This window comes from Notamacropus eugenii, chromosome 7 (assembly GCF_028372415.1).
Source record: "Notamacropus eugenii isolate mMacEug1 chromosome 7, mMacEug1.pri_v2, whole genome shotgun sequence".
Lineage (NCBI taxonomy): Eukaryota > Metazoa > Chordata > Mammalia > Diprotodontia > Macropodidae > Notamacropus > Notamacropus eugenii.
The window spans coordinates 52,294,401-52,311,541 of record NC_092878.1 but is presented as its reverse complement, the minus strand read 5'-3'; the positions used below and the strand labels follow the sequence as shown (position 1 = coordinate 52,311,541).

Genomic DNA, 17,141 nt, shown 5'->3' with positions numbered 1-17,141 from the left:
TAATCTTAGCTTCTTTGCTGTCTGGTATATCATATTCCCAGCCCTCTGGTTCTTTAATGTGGTAGCTGCCAAATCCTGTGTAATCCTGATTGTAGCTCCATGATATTTCAATTATTTCTTTTCAGCTGCTTGGAATACTTTCTCCTTGATCTGTGAGCTCTGGCATTTGACTGTGGTATTCCTAGCAGTTTCCATTTTGGGATCTCTTTCAGGTGGTGATTGGTGGATACTTTCCAATTCTATTTTGCTCTCTGGTTCTAATATACAAGAGCAATTTTCTTTGATAAATTCTTGAAAGATGTTGCACAGGCATTTTTTTTATCATGACTTTCAGGTAGTATAATAATTATTATATTATCTTTTCTGGATCTGTTTTCTACTTTAGTCATTTTTCCAATGAGAAGTTTCACATTTTCTTCTCTTTTTTTACTTTTTTGATTTTGTTTTATCATGTCTTGGTGTCTTATAGAGTCAATAGTTTCCGTTTGTTCAGTTCTAATTTTAAGGAATTCTTTTCTTCAGTTAGCCTCTGTACTTTCCATTTGACCAGTTCTATATTTTAGGGAGTTATTTTCCTTGGTAAATTGTTGTATCTCTTTTCCCATACCATTGACTCTTTTTTCCATTGTTCTCTGGCATTACTCTCATTCCTTTCCCCAGTTTTTCTTCTACTTCTCTGATTTGCTTTTTAAAATCCTTTTTAAGCTCTTCCAGGAATTCTTTTTGAGTCTGAGACCAAATTACATTTTTCTTTGAGGTGTCACATGTAGCCATTTTTCCACTAATATGCTCTTCTAAGTTTATGCCTTGATCCTCCCTATCACCATAGTAACTTTTCATAGTCAAGCTCTTTTTGCTTTTTTCTGCCTTTTTTTAAGTGAATTGATCTTTTTATGTGAGAGTTGGACTCTGATCCTGCAGTGTCCCAATCTTGTTGTGCTGGGACTCTCTGTCTTATTAGTGGCTTTCACTGGACTTTGGGGCTTAACTACTTGCCTTCTCCAGAGGGTGGGCTTCCCTTCTGGCTTGTACTGGGGCCTCCCTTTTTTCTCTCCTGGGTTTGAGGTTTAGCAGCTGGCCTTTTCCAGTGGTGAGGCCCTGCTGCTGGGTTGCTTTGGAAACAGAGTCTCTCTTCTGGTAGACCCCAGGGACAGGGTCTCACTGTTGGCCAGCCCTGGGCAGAGGCTTCACTACTGGTCAGCAATGGGGTCATTAAAACTAATAGAAACCATAAGATTATCCCAATAGATGCAGAAAAAACTTTGGACAAAAATATAACACCCATCTCTACTGAAAACACTGGAGAGAAGAGGAATAAATAGAGCTTTCCATAAAATAATAAGTAGTATCTATCTAAAACCATCAGCAAGAGTTATATGCAATGGGGATAAGCTAGATGCATTTCCAATGAAACAAGGGGTGAAATAAGGATGTCCATTATCACCACTGTTATTCAATATGGTACTAGAAATATTAGCTTTAGTAATAAAAGAAGAAAAAGAAATTGAAGGAATTAGAATAGGCAAAGAAGAAACTGAGTTATTGCTCTTTGAAGATGATATGATGATATATTTAGAGAATCCCAGAGAATCAAGTAAAAAACTACTTGAAATAATAAACAACTTTGGAAAAGTTGCAGGTTGCAAAATAAACCCAGATAAATCATCTGCATTTCTAAATATTACAAAGCCCAACAGCAAGAGACAGAAAGGGAAATCCCACTTAAAGCTATGGTAGACACTATAAAATATCTGGGAGTCTACCTACCAAAACAAACTAAAGGACTATACGAACATAATTAGAAAACACTTTTTGCACAAATCAAGTCAGATCTAAGTAAGTGGAAAAACATCAGTTGCTCATGGGTAGGCTGAGCTAATATAATAAAAATGATAAGTCTAGCTAAATTAATTTACTTATTCAGTACTATACCAATCAAACTATCAGATAATTATTTTCTAAAGTTAGAAAAAATAATATCAAAATTCATCTGGAAGAACAAAAGGTACAGAAAATTAAGGGAACTAATGAAAAGAAATGCTAGGGAAGGTAGCCTAGCCCTATCAGATCTCAAATTGTATTATAAAGCAGCAATCATCAAAACCACTTGGTACTGGCTAAGGAATAGAGGGGTAGACCAGTGGAATAGGTTAGGTACTTGACACAGTCAGTAGTCAATGAATATAGCAATCTACTGTTTGATAAACCCAAGGACCCTAGCTTCTGGGATAAGAACTCCCTGTTTGACAAAAATTGCTGGGAAAACTGGATAACAGTGTGGCAGAACCTGGACATAGACCAATGCCTGACACCATACACAAGAATAAAATCCAAATGGATAAATGATCTACGTATTAAGACTTATACTATAAACAAATTTGGCAGATTTATGGGGAATGGAGAAATTTCTGACCAAACAAGAGATATAGAATATTATGAAGTGCAAAATGAATATTGTTAATTACATCAAATGGAAAAGTTTTTGCATAAACAAACCCAATGCATCCAAGATCAGAAGGGAAGCAGAAAACTGGAAAAGAATTTTTGCAATTAGTGTCTGTGATGAAGGCCTCATTTCTAAAATATATAGAGAACTGTGTCAAATTTATAAGAATACAGGTCATTCCTCAATTGATAAATGGTCAAAAGATATGAACAGGCAGTTTTCAGAGGAAGAAATAAAAACTATCTATAGTCATATGAAAAAATGCTCTAAATCACTATTGATTAGAGAGATGCAAATCAAAACAAGTCTGACGTGCCACAACACACCTATCATATTGGCAAACATGACAAAATAGGAAAATGATAAATGCTGGAGAAGTTATGGGAGAGTTGGACCAGTAATTCACTGCTGGAGCTGTGAGCTGATCCAACCATTCTGGAGAGCAATTTGGAACTATGCCCAAAGGGCTACAAAAATGTGCATAGCCTTTGATTCAGCAATATCACTTCTAGGACTGTATTCCAAAGAGATCATAAAAATGAGAAAGGGTCCCACAAGTACAAAAATACTTATAGCAGCTCTCTTTGTGATGGCCAAGAATTGGAAATTGAGGGGATGCCCATCAATTGGGGAATGGCTGAACAAGTTGTTGTATATGAAGATAATGGAATTCTATTGTCCTATAAGAAATGATGACCAGGAAGACTTCAGGGAGGCCTGGAAGGACTTATGTGAACTGATGCTGAGTGAAAGGAGCGGAACCAGGAGAACTTTGTATATAGCAACAACCACAGTGTGTAAGAAATTTTTCTCGTAGACTTAGCCCTTCACAGCAATATTGGCAAGGACCTAGAAAATTCCCAATGGACTCTTGAGGCAAAATGCTTTCCACATGTAGAGAAAGAACTATGGAATTGGACCACAGAATGAAGCAGACCATTTTCTCTTGTGTTAGGTTTTCTTTTGTTTCATTTTATGGTTTCTCCTATTCGTTTAATTCTATGCAACATGATTAAGATAAAAATGTCTTTAATAAGAATATATGTGTAGAACCTATATAAGATTGGATGCTGTCTCAGGGAGGGAGGGAGGGAAGAGGGTGGGAGATGGAAAAAAATCTAAGATACATGGAAGTAATTGTAGAAAACTGAAAACAAATTAATTAATTAAAATATATGTATTAACTGCTCATGATTGGCCCATACCGGTAATTCATATAACTTATTCATTTCTACACCAATTCAACTACCAAAGCATTACTTTACAATGCTAGAAAAATTAATAACATCTGATTAAATAAAAGGTCAAAATTCTCAAGAAAAATGATGAAAAACTGTGAAAAAAGGTAGCCTTGCAGAATCAGATCTCAAACTATACTACAAAGCAGTAATCATCAAACCTATTTGGTACGAGTTAAAAATAGAAAAATTAATTATTAAAGTACAGTATTAAGTGTATAATATATAGAAGGAAACAAACATAGGAATATAATATATAATAAATCTCTAAACCACAACTACTGGGTTAAGGACTCACTATTATTCCATAAAAATTTCTGGGAAACTGGATAGCATGTTGTCAGAAATTAGGTAGACACCAATATCTTGCACCAAATATCAAGATAAGTTCCAAATAGATACAAGTTCTAGATACAAATGTTCACATCATAAATAACTTTGAGAAACAAGGAAGAAAATACCTTTTGGAATCACAGATATGAAAGAAATTTCATGATAAGACAAAGAAAACCAAAGAAGATAAGATGGACAATTCTGATTACATGAAATTTAAAAATTTTTGTACAGACAAAATAAAGGTAGTTGTAATTAGAAGAGAAAACAGTTAGTGTTAAAAAATCTTTGCAACAAGTTTTTCTGACAAAGCAATGATATCCAAAGATTATAAGGAACTAATTTGGTTATTTAAGAATGAAAGCAGTTCCCCAATAGATAAGAATGGTCAAGGATACAAAAAGTTTTCAAAGGAAAAAATCCAAGCCATTAATATCCATATGGAAAAAATGCTTCTCATTATAGAGAAATTCAGCTTAAAATAATTCTGAAGTTCTGTCTCACAACCATCAGATTGGCAAAGATGACAAAAAAAAAAGAAAAAGAAAATTACAATTGTATGAGCTGCTGTGGGAAGAGAAGCAAATACTTTGAACTGGTTCAGTCATCATGGAAAGCAATTTGAAACTATGACCCAAAAGTCATTAAACTATGAATATACTTTGACCCAGTAGTACCATTACTAAACCCAAACCACAAAGAGATTAAAGTGCAAAAAGATGCATATCTCTAGAAATATTCATAGAAGATCTTTTTGTTGAGGCAAAGAACTGGAAAGGATTAAACAAATGGTATGTAAATGTCACATAATGTAATATTATTGCAGTGTAAAAAATATGGAAAGAAAGAGTTTCAGGGAAACCTGGGAAGACTTTTACAAAAAGAAAGGTATGTTGAACTAAATCAATTTCTGTAAAATTTGGATTCAGTCGAAAAGTTATACTTAAGGATCTAAAAGGCCACATGTGACCTCAAGGTCTCAGGTTCCCCATCCCTAGATTAGAATCTAGTCACAGATTATGGCCTTGTGATCTTTGAAAGGTCAAAAGAACCATGAAGAGGCCTAGCAAGTGTAGTTTATAGCAGTTCTTCTGCCAATGATGGCAGCTGAATCCAGTGAGGACACAGCCCCGGGAAATGACCAGCTTAACACATTACAGAAATCAATCAACATGATGTCCAAGACACCATGTTTTATAAACCAGGAAGTGACTCAATTAGCCATGCCACACCTCATCTGTACTTGATGCAGACTCTATGAAGGGAGAAAAGGACTTCTGGGCCAGGATGTACTCCTTGGTCACACATGTTGCCTACATGTATGTTTTAGTAATTTTGTGCTTCCCATTTGAGCCCACTCTCCCCAGGGACCTTGTATATGTGTAGAAGAAAAAGTGCACCCTGTGTAGAGGAAGACTGTTTTATATCAAGCACTTTTATTTTGAGTCCATTTTCCCTAGGACCAAGCTGGTGCAGAAGGGAGAAAGGCATCTTCCAGTTTAGGAGAATGTGTTTTGTACTTGGGACCTTGCTCTGCTTTTTTAAACAAATATCCCTTTGCTTTGTAAAACATAATTGATGTGAATTGACTGAAAGTTATGAAAGAGATATTTGAGACCATACAGGATGGAGATTCATGAGTGAACCACCAAGATTCTAGGAGTTACCTCTTGACCCTTGAGAAACAGTTAGTTACCATCTGGGGACAATACCAGCTAGTGAAAATGGGAGTTGAGAGTTCCAGAAGAAGCACTACATGTAATTTTTTTTTCTTTTTAAAGCAAGCTGTACACAAAAGAGATTCAAGTTTTCATATGTATTTCGCTCTTTCTGTTCTATTTTACATATGGAAATTTTTTTCTTGTTCAATAAATTCAGAATTTAAAATTAAAATAAAAAATATAATCTTGAGGGCAGAGACTTGCTTATATTTTGTATTTCCAACTCTTAGAACAGTGCCTAGAACATAGTAAGTACATAATAAATGTGGGTTTTTTTTTTTCATTTAAAACAGAAAAAGAAAGAAAAAGGTTAAAGTCCTATAAGGTACTCTGAAGCTTTCATGATACTTCTAGGATGTTATCTTCACCCTAAACTGTGATATCTATATGAAACCTCTCTATATTATTATGATTTTTAAAAACACAATAAAAGGCATTAAAGCACCTAGTGATGTCACAAAATATGATACTGACTACAGACTAATAAATGAGAAGTAACTGGTTACAAAGGTAGTAGCAATTTCATAATCCACTGTCTGTGTAACAGGTCATTGACTGATTACAGCAAATGTCAGAGTAAATACCAAATCAGAAAGGATAAAGATTCGAAGAGGTTGGTATAAATTTAGCAACTCTAGCCCAACCTGTTTAAATAAACTATCAATTACAAAAAGTGGGAAGTGGATAAAGGTAACAACTTTATCAACATTTCTTGGAAAAATTTGACCAATGCAAAACAATCAGCAGTTCAGAGCGGCCAAAAGCCTCAGAAATTGACTCAGCTTGCAGAAATGTGATCTTACCCAAGGTAGATAGATGGCAGCCAAAGGCAATATCAATATAAACTCATTTGCAAAACACTAAGAAGGAAGACAGAAAACAAAAATCTGATTGATATCAAGTTAATGAGTTTTTTTCCCTTAACCTATGTGATCGCTTTTGTAGTAAATATATAACTCTTAATTTGTACAGTTAGAATTACATTTCTTGAAGCATGAATGTCATTTTTATTATATGATGGACAGCAGTATGGACAGAGCACTGCATTTTTAACCCAAAGACCCAAGTTGGAATACTGCCTTTGTTTCTTACTACCTCTGTGATATTGGATAACTCATGTAACTTCTGTGGGCCTCAGTTTATCAGCCCCTTTTGTAAAATTAGAGGATTGATCTAGATAATCTCTAAAGTCCCTTCTAGCTCTGAATCCTATGATCCTATGTATGGTTACCTTGATGCCACCCACATATCTTCATTTAAAATCTAACCCATAGAACTGGCCACTTAGTACTTACAACTTAGTAAAAAACAGATTTTCTTCTAATTTATTCAAATGTTTCCATATCAAAAGTAGGTTGAAAAGAATATTTCAAGGGGTGTGATAGAAGGGAGGACATATTGAGGGAAGGGGTAATAGGAATGCAAGGTGTTATGGGGTTGGGAGAGGGGAGAGATGGGGAGAAAATTTGGAACTCAAAATTTTGTGGAAATGAATGTTGAAAACTAAAAATAAATAAATAAACATTAAAAAGGAAAGAAAAGAATATTTCAGATGCCTTTCATTTGATTGACTTTTCTGCTTTTAGATAAATGGACTCCTACAAGAACTTTTCTATCATGTGAAGAGGCAGCGGGGCTGGTAGCTTTCGTAAAGATTTACTATATTATAAACATTTTGTATATATTCACATATTTACTAATCTTTTTGGTGAAGATGGATAATTAAAGCACAGAGATACCTATTATCAAATAATGGTTCCATATTTGGAGAAACTGGTTGTTGTCCTTTGTTCTCAAAGAGGACCAAAATGACATCACCATGCTAAAGTAAAATTTCAGTGTATCCAACTGTAACTGATCAGATCAATATGAGCTCGGAATGCCCTACCACAGGTTAGGTACAGATAGTTCATGTGAAAATTTGGAGAAACTAAGATATGAATGAATATGTGTTTCCCAAGAGTACTATTTCAGTGACAGAGGTAGGAATAGAAGTCAAAAATTTTCACTTTTAGAAAATACTTGGTTATCATCCATGTAATTTATAATAATAGATTATAATTATAAAATAGATGGTTTTTTTTTTTTTAGCATTTACTGATGGCCCATAAGCAGACCTCCTTATTTTTGTAACAAAAAAGGGTATGAAACTATAATAGAAGACATTTTTTTAAAAGCTTCCTAATGATTGACATTGAGAAGTGCTTTTATCCTTTAACGAAAAGAGGCAATAGAATTGTAGAAACTCTCTTGAAATTCTATGAAACCATCAGAATTTTAAACTACACTGCAACATTTTAGCTATCTCCCACATTTTCAAGGTTAAAGGAGATATTAAAGGCTTTTTTATCTTTCAAGTTTAAAAAATAAAAATAGATTAAAAGTTCCTACCATTGACATCAAAATTATTTTAAGATCAGCTAATGAAAATCAGTGTTCTACATCATTCTATCTAGATATTTTCCTAAAACCAAAGTTAGAACAATAAAATACCACATAAATTGTGTATAATTTTCTGTACTGCATGCAAATTTTTAGTTTGCATTTTGAAGTTTAAACTGTTTTCGGAGAACATGCTCTGTTAGGTAATGATAGTTATTTTTTATTAGCCTCAAACATATTTTTAAACTTCAAGAACTTCTCACTGCCTAATGTTTAAGGGAGAGCAAAGAATTCATTTTAGCTAAAGCACAGGGAAGGATCACCTTGTAACACCAAGGAGATTCAATGATCCTAGACAATCTTGTCTACAGTCAGGGAGATTGATTGGGTGATTATTGAATTATTTTAAAGCCCATCCTTTCTTTCACTCATTGATTTGGGCACCTACGGGTCAAGTTATATAAGTGAATAATAAGTTCCCCCTACATGGGGGCGATCATTCCAATCAGCTTGGTTTCGTGGCTAATTCTGGACACGTCATGAAGTCCAAAGTAACTGATTTCCTTCACTGGTTTCTATCTGTTCATCAACATCTTTTTTGTATGCTCTGAACATCATCATGCAGTAAGTTTCTAGCTGAGGCCTAGACTGACTTCAGGAAACTGGGAGAGACATAACTAATTACCCCAGCCCAAGCGGCTACCTACGAACACAAAGGGCACAACAATGTGAGAATATACTCCCTCTGGCTAGTAGAAGCCAATTCATAGGTTCTCAAAGATTAGTTCTTAGAACTTTGTGTTAGGATCCTAAACTAAGTTGGTGAAATAATCAGTAATAGAATTTCATTCATTTAGGAAAAGATCAGGGAAGGTAATTGTTGGAAAATATTTTCCCCAAAAAAGACTAGTAAGTGGCTATTGAGTGCCATGATAACAAAATTTGCTTGTCATGGTAGATTCCAGGTTAGAATCCAAGTTGAATATAACAGCAGCGTATTGCTTTTGAAAAAATTACTGCTTTTCAGTGACCTTAAAAGTATTACATGCAAGAATTGTGGGGGAATCCTCAGCCTTGACGAGTAAAAAAATGTATTAGAATACACTGAAGGGTTATGTATCTGATATCTCAGGTATCCTCTAGGACAGTGCTGTGGGGCCTTATACTCCAGTTTTCTCTTGGAGTCTTTGTCATCAGAGCTAATCCTGGATTTACTGCATTTCAGTGGCTGAGTATCCAGATTCAGGTGCCAGGAGCCTGTACTTTTGGGTCCCTAAGGACTGAGGTTTGGGAGGAAGCTCAGATTTTGTTCTGTCAAGATATAAGGGAATTGACTGGATGGCTAAGTATTCTTTTAAAGTCCATTTAGTTCTCTTAACGGTATAGTCTGGGGAGACTGGGGAGATCTAGCAGTAGAACATATGGAGAAGAGAGAACCAGAGACAGATGAGACACAACACAAAAAGAGATTATTTTTGCTGCTTCAGTACAAAGAAATAATTCCCTTTCATAGTCTATGTGGATTAAACTGTACATAATGGACATGTATGGAGGGGCATAATCTAAGAAGATACAGTGTGAAAAGGGGCTATTAACCTGGGACCATAGCTTCCCTACTTGGTCTTCTATTTTCAAATGTCAGAGAGGAATTCTGGGGAAAAAGAAGGTTTGGAAGCAGAGATATGTACAAGATCCAAGAGTGGGCCACATTAGTATTGTATGGTGGCATTGCAGATACCAGCAACTGACCAGTCTTGATATTTCCAGGTCTCAGTTATAATGTCCTTTAATTCAAACAGCCATATTATCAAATACTGATTGTGATCTGGTACCAGGAACCCTTCTCTATCTGTTAAGATTCCCAGAGTTCTTGCAATATTACAAACAAAGGAACAGGAAATTTCTAAGAAATATTTTATCATGAGAATGGAAAGGGAAAAGATGTTTCCCCAGAGAATGGCACCTTGATTTGGGTGGTGATAGTTGGCTAATATTACTTTTTAAAAAAATATTTTCTTTATGCTGTTCAGTTGCTTGGCTTGGGGATTTACCTACAATTTTCCAAACATAGAATTCAACATCTAGTTTACCTGTCTTTGTAGAATAATGATAGAACCCACTAAATGAAGGCTTATGATATTACAAGGTAAAACAATTCTAGGTTATAGGGATATTGTCTAGAAAACTGAAAAGATTGTGTTTAACATGTCCTTACTTCCAGGTTTTCCTGAATTATACCAAAGTTGGTTCAAGCTTTGGAGACAGGCTCATGCAAGAGGTCTTTACTTTTCAGATCTGCTCATTTGTGGGGTAGAAAATTCTAATTTAAGTATCTATTAAATCTTTATATGGACTGCAAATAGTTTTCAAAAGTTGAATGGTCAAAATTCTATTTAGTCCATAAAATTTTCACTGTTTCCACTAAATGATTAAGTCCTTTTGCACAGGAAGTTGATGAATTAAGAGGTCCAAGAATTTGAGAAGACATCATTGTAAATATTGAAGTTCTCAAGTATGAGGAAAGGGGTTGGAGTGTAGAGTAAGACTGTAACTGAATACCGAAGTCCTTGAGAAAAGAGGAGGGATGACAAAGGGGCAACTAGATTACAGGAACTAGGATTTGGACTGGGTAAAATAAAAAATGGAGTGAATCTCAAAGGAAGAAAAGTTTCAGAGTGATGACAATAGAGGAAGGTGCTGGAAGTGTTAATAGGGAGTAAGGAATATGCTAACTCCCTTTTCCTCCTCTTTACCCAATTTGTCTGAAATATATAATCCTCCAAGCAGTCAGGTTTGAGGGGTCTTCCAGAGAAACCTAAGTTTCTCCGAGTGTTGTCATATGGAAAGAACAAGATGAAGAGATTTAGGATGAAAGAGAGAATTTGTTAATAATAATAGAGCAGCGGATTCAGAAAGCACAAATAGAATGGGAGGGCAAAGCAAGAGAGGGCCAGAGTAGGGGTACAATAGAGTTTGATAGGGTAAAGAGAGGTAGCAGTTCTGAATCACTGTGACTAGGGAAAGAGTCAGGCATTTCTTAACAATAGGATAGGAACCAGTGTGGAGATTAGGATGGGCATGTTCAGTGATTTATACCTGATCGTTAGATCCCTAGGACTGTACTAAACTCAATTGATTCCTTAGTCTTGCTCCAAATTGGCAGGGACTGAGGCATACCCAGGAAACACACTTCACGTAGAATATTTACTTAACTCCTGGTTTCACCAGGAGGTTTTGGGCTGACATGAGGGCTCTGGTGGTCCTGGCTGTCAGCGGGTCAAGGACTTTAAACCTTATATACAAGAGCTCTAAAGATTTTCTGGTTTTCTTGTCCTAAGCTTTCTACAGTCTCATTTTCTCCTCTGCTGCTTTTTATTGTTTGTGAGAAGATATTTCTTCCTTCTGTCTTCCTTCTTAGTGTTTTGCAAATGAGTTTATATTGATATTGCCTTTGGCTGCCATCTATCTACCTTGGGTAAGATCACATTTCTGCAAGCTGAGTCAATTTCTGAGGCTTTTGGCCTCTCTGAACTGATGATTGTTCTGCATTGGTTAAATTTTTCCAAGAAATGTTGATAAAGTTGTTACCTTTATCCACTTCCCACTTTTTGTAATTGATAGTTTATTTAAACAGGTTGGGCTAGAGTTGCTAAATTTATACCAACCTCTTCGAATCTCTATCCTTTCTGATTTGGTATTTACTCTGACATTTGCTGTAATCAGTCAATGACCTGGTTACACATAGACAGTGGATTATGAAATTGGTACTACCTTTGTAACCAGTTACTTCTCATTTATTAGTCTGTAGTCAGTATCATATTTTGTGACATCACTAGGTGCTTTAATGTCTTTTATTGTGTTTTTAAAAATCATAATAATATAGAGAGGTTTCATATAGATATCACAGTTTAGGGTGAAGATAACATCCTAGAAGTATCATGAAAGCTTCAGAGTACCTTATAGAACTTTAACCTTTTTCTTTCTTTTTCTGTTTTAAATGAAAAAAAAAAACCCCACATTTATTATGTACTTACTATGTTCTAGGCACTGTTCTAAGAGTTGGAAATACAAAATATAAACAAGTCTCTGCCCTCAAGATTATATATTTTTTTATTTTAATTTTAAATTCTGAATTTATTGAACAAGAAAAAAATTTCCATATGTAAAATAGAACAGAAAGAGTGAAACACATATGAAAACTTGAATCTCTTTTGTGTACAGCTTGCTCTAAAAAGAAAAAAAAAATTACATGTAGTGCTTCTTCTGGAACTCTCAACTCCCATTTCCACTAGCTGGTATTGTCCCCAGATGGTAACTGACTATTTCTCAAGGGTCAAGAGGTAACTCCTAGAATCTTGGTGGTTCATTCATGAATCTCCATCCTGTATGGTCTCAAATATCTCTTTCATAACTTTCAGTCAATTCACATCAATTATGTTTTACAAAGCAAAGGGATATTTGTTTAAAAAAGCAGAGCAAGGTCCCAAGTACAAAACACATTCTCCTAAACTGGAAGATGCCTTTCTCCCTTCTGCACCAGCTTGGTCCTAGGGAAAATGGACTCAAAATAAAAGTGCTTGATATGAAACAGTCTTCCTCTACACAGGGTGCACTTTTTCTTCTACACATATACAAGGTCCCTGGGGAGAGTGGGCTCAAATGGGAAGCACAAAATTACTAAAACATACATGTAGGCAACATGTGTGACCAAGGAGTACTTCCTGGCCCAGAAGTTCTTTTCTCCCTTCATAGAGTCTGCATCAAGTTCAGATGAGTGGTTTTATAAACCACTTCCTGGTTTATAAAACATGGTGTCTTGGACATCATGTTGATTGATTTCTGTAATGTGTTAAGCTGGTCATTTCCCGGGGCTGTGTCCTCACTGGATTCAGCTGCCATCATTGGCAGAAGAACTGCTATAAACTACACTTGCTAGGCCTCTTCATGGTTCTTTTGACCTTTCAAAGATCACAAGGCCATAATCTGTGACTAGATTCTAATCTAGGGATGGGGAACCTGAGACCTTGAGGTCACATGTGGCCTTTTAGATCCTTAAGTATAACTTTTCGACTGAATCCAAATTTTACAGAAATTGATTTAGTTCTACATACTTTTCTTTTTGTAAAAGTCTTCCCAGGTTTCCCTGAAACTCTTTCTTTCCATATTTTTTACACTGCAATAATATTACATTATATGACATTTACATACCTTTTGTTTAACCCTTTCCAGTTCTTTGCCTCAACAAAAAGATCTTCTATGAATATTTCTAGAGATATGCATCTTTTTGCACTTTAATCTCTTTGTGGTTTAGGTTTAGTAATGGTAGTACTGGGTCAAAGTATATTCATAGTTTGATGACTTTTGGGTCACAGTTTCAAATTGCTTTCCATAATGACTGAACCAGTTCAAAGTATTTGCTTCTCTTCCCACAGCAGCTCAAACAATTGTAATCTTCTTTTTCTTTTTTTTTTTGTCATCTTTGCCAATCTGATGGTTGTGAGACAGAACTTCAGAATTATTTTAAGTTGAATTTCTCTATAATGAGAAGCATTTTTTCCATATGGATATTAATGGCTTGGATTTTTTCCTTTGAAAACTTTTTGTATCCTTGACCATTCTTATCTATTGGGGAACTGCTTTCATTCTTAAATAACCAAATTAGTTCCTTATAATCTTTGGATATTATTGCTTTGTCAGAAAAACTTGTTGCAAAGATTTTTTAACACTAACTGTTTTCTCTTCTAATTACAACTACTTTTATTTTGTCTGTACAAAAATTTTTAAATTTCATGTAATCAGAATTGTCCATCTTATCTTCTTTGGTTTTCTTTGTCTTATCATGAAATTTCTTTCATATCTGTGATTCCAAAAGGTATTTTCTTCCTTGTTTCTCAAAGTTATTTATGATGTGAACATTTGTATCTAGAACTTGTATCTATTTGGAACTTATCTTGATATTTGGTGCAAGATATTGGTGTCTACCTAATTTCTGACAACATGCTATCCAGTTTCCCAGAAATTTTTATGGAATAATAGTGAGTCCTTAACCCAGTAGTTGTGGTTTAGAGATTTATTATATATTATATTCCTATGTTTGTTTCCTTCTATATATTATACACTTAATACTGTACTTTAATAATTAATTTTTCTATTTTTAACTCGTACCAAATAGGTTTGATGATTACTGCTTTGTAGTATAGTTTGAGATCTGATTCTGCAAGGCTACCTTTTTTCACAGTTTTTCATCATTTTTCTTGAGAATTTTGACCTTTTATTTAATCAGATGTTATTAATTTTTCTAGCATTGTAAAGTAATGCTTTGGTAGTTGAATTGGTGTAGAAATGAATAAGTTATATGAATTACCGGTATGGGCCAATCATGAGCAGTTAATACATATATTTTAATTAATTAATTTGTTTTCAGTTTTCTACAATTACTTCCATGTATCTTAGATTTTTTTCCATCTCCCACCCTCTTCCCTCCCTCCCTCCCTGAGACAGCATCCAATCTTATATAGGTTCTACACATATATTCTTATTAAAGACATTTTTATCTTAATCATGTTGCATAGAATTAAACGAATAGGAGAAACCATAAAATGAAACAAAAGAAAACCTAACACAAGAGAAAATGGTCTGCTTCATTCTGTGGTCCAATTCCATAGTTCTTTCTCTACATGTGGAAAGCATTTTGCCTCAAGAGTCCATTGGGAATTTTCTAGGTCCTTGCCAATATTGCTGTGAAGGGCTAAGTCTATGAGAAAAATTTCTTACACACTGTGGTTGTTGCTATATACAAAGTTCTCCTGGTTCCGCTCCTTTCACTCAGCATCAGTTCACATAAGTCCTTCCAGGCCTCCCTGAAGTCTTCCTGGTCATCATTTCTTATAGGACAATAGAATTCCATTATCTTCATATACAACAACTTGTTCAGCCATTCCCCAATTGATGGGCATCCCCTCAATTTCCAATTCTTGGCCATCACAAAGAGAGCTGCTATAAGTATTTTTGTACTTGTGGGACCCTTTCTCATTTTTATGATCTCTTTGGAATACAGTCCTAGAAGTGATATTGCTGAATCAAAGGCTATGCACATTTTTGTAGCCCTTTGGGCATAGTTCCAAATTGCTCTCCAGAATGGTTGGATCAGCTCACAGCTCCAGCAGTGAATTACTGGTCCAACTCTCCCATAACTTCTCCAGCATTTATCATTTTCCTATTTTGTCATGTTTGCCAATATGATAGGTGTGTTGTGGCACGTCAGACTTGTTTTGATTTGCATCTCTCTAATCAATAGTGATTTAGAGCATTTTTTCATATGACTATAGATAGTTTTTATTTCTTCCTCTGAAAACTGCCTGTTCATATCTTTTGACCATTTATCAATTGAGGAATGACCTGTATTCTTATAAATTTGACACAGTTCTCTATATATTTTAGAAATGAGGCCTTCATCACAGACACTAATTGCAAAAATTCTTTTCCAGTTTTCTGCTTCCCTTCTGATCTTGGATGCATTGGGTTTGTTTATGCAAAAACTTTTCCATTTGATGTAATTAACAATATTCATTTTGCACTTCATAATATTCTATATCTCTTGTTTGGTCAGAAATTTCTCCATTCCCCATAAATCTGCCAAATTTGTTTATAGTATAAGTCTTAATACGTAGATCATTTATCCATTTGGATTTTATTCTTGTGTATGGTGTCAGGCATTGGTCTATGTCCAGGTTCTGCCACACTGTTATCCAGTTTTCCCAGCAATTTTTGTCAAACAGGGAGTTCTTATCCCAGAAGCTAGGGTCCTTGGGTTTATCAAACAGTAGATTGCTATATTCATTGACTACTGACTGTGTCAAGTACCTAACCTATTCCACTGGTCTACCCCTCTATTCCTTAGCCAGTACCAAGTGGTTTTGATGATTGCTGCTTTATAATACAATTTGAGATCTGATAGGGCTAGGCTACCTTCCCTAGCATTTCTTTTCATTAGTTCCCTTAATTTTCTGTACCTTTTGTTCTTCCAGATGAATTTTGATATTATTTTTTCTAACTTTAGAAAATAATTATCTGATAGTTTGATTGGTATAGTACTGAATAAGTAAATTAATTTAGCTAGACTTATCATTTTTATTATATTAGCTCAGCCTACCCATGAGCAACTGATGTTTTTCCACTTACTTAGATCTGACTTGATTTGTGCAAAAAGTGTTTTCTAATTATGTTCGTATAGTCCTTTAGTTTGTTTTGGTAGGTAGACTCCCAGATATTTTATAGTGTCTACCATAGCTTTAAGTGGGATTTCCCTTTCTGTCTCTTGCTGTTGGGCTTTGTAATATTTAGAAATGCAGATGATTTATCTGGGTTTATTTTGCAACCTGCAACTTTTCCAAAGTTGTTTATTATTTCAAGTAGTTTTTTACTTGATTCTCTGGGATTCTCTAAATATATCATCGTATCATCTTCAAAGAGCAATAACTCAGTTTCTTCTTTGCCTATTCTAATTCTAATTTTGTCAAAAGTTTTTTCTGCATCTATTGGGATAATCTTATGGTTTCTATTAGTTTTTTTGTTGATATGATCAATAATGCTGATAGTTTTCCTAATATTGAACCAGTCCTGCATTCCTAGTATAAATCCTGCCTGATCATAATGTATTATTCTTGTGATAAGCTGCTGTATTCTTTTTGCTAATATATTATTTAAAATATTTCCATCTATATTCATTAGAGAAATTGGTCTATAATTTTCTTTCTCTGTTTTGGCTCTTCCTGCTTTAGGTATCAGAACCATATTTGTATCATAAAAAGAATTTGGGAGGACTCCACCAATTTTCCCAAATAGTCTATATAGTATTGGAATTAACTGTTCTTTAAATGTTTGATAGAATTCACTTGTAAATCCATCTGGCCCTGGAGATTTTTTTCCTAGGGAGCTCATTGATGATTTGTTCAATTTCTTTTTCTGAAATGGGGTTATTTAAATATTAAACTTCCTCTTCTGTTAATCTGGACAATTTAT

The 17,141-nt window shown here is 34.7% G+C and overlaps 1 pseudogene; it reads left to right on the top strand.

Annotated features, from left to right (window-relative positions):
- Positions 1 to 17,141, top strand: part of LOC140514667 (sodium/nucleoside cotransporter 1-like) — a 47,667-nt pseudogene that overhangs the window by 10,496 nt on the left and 20,030 nt on the right.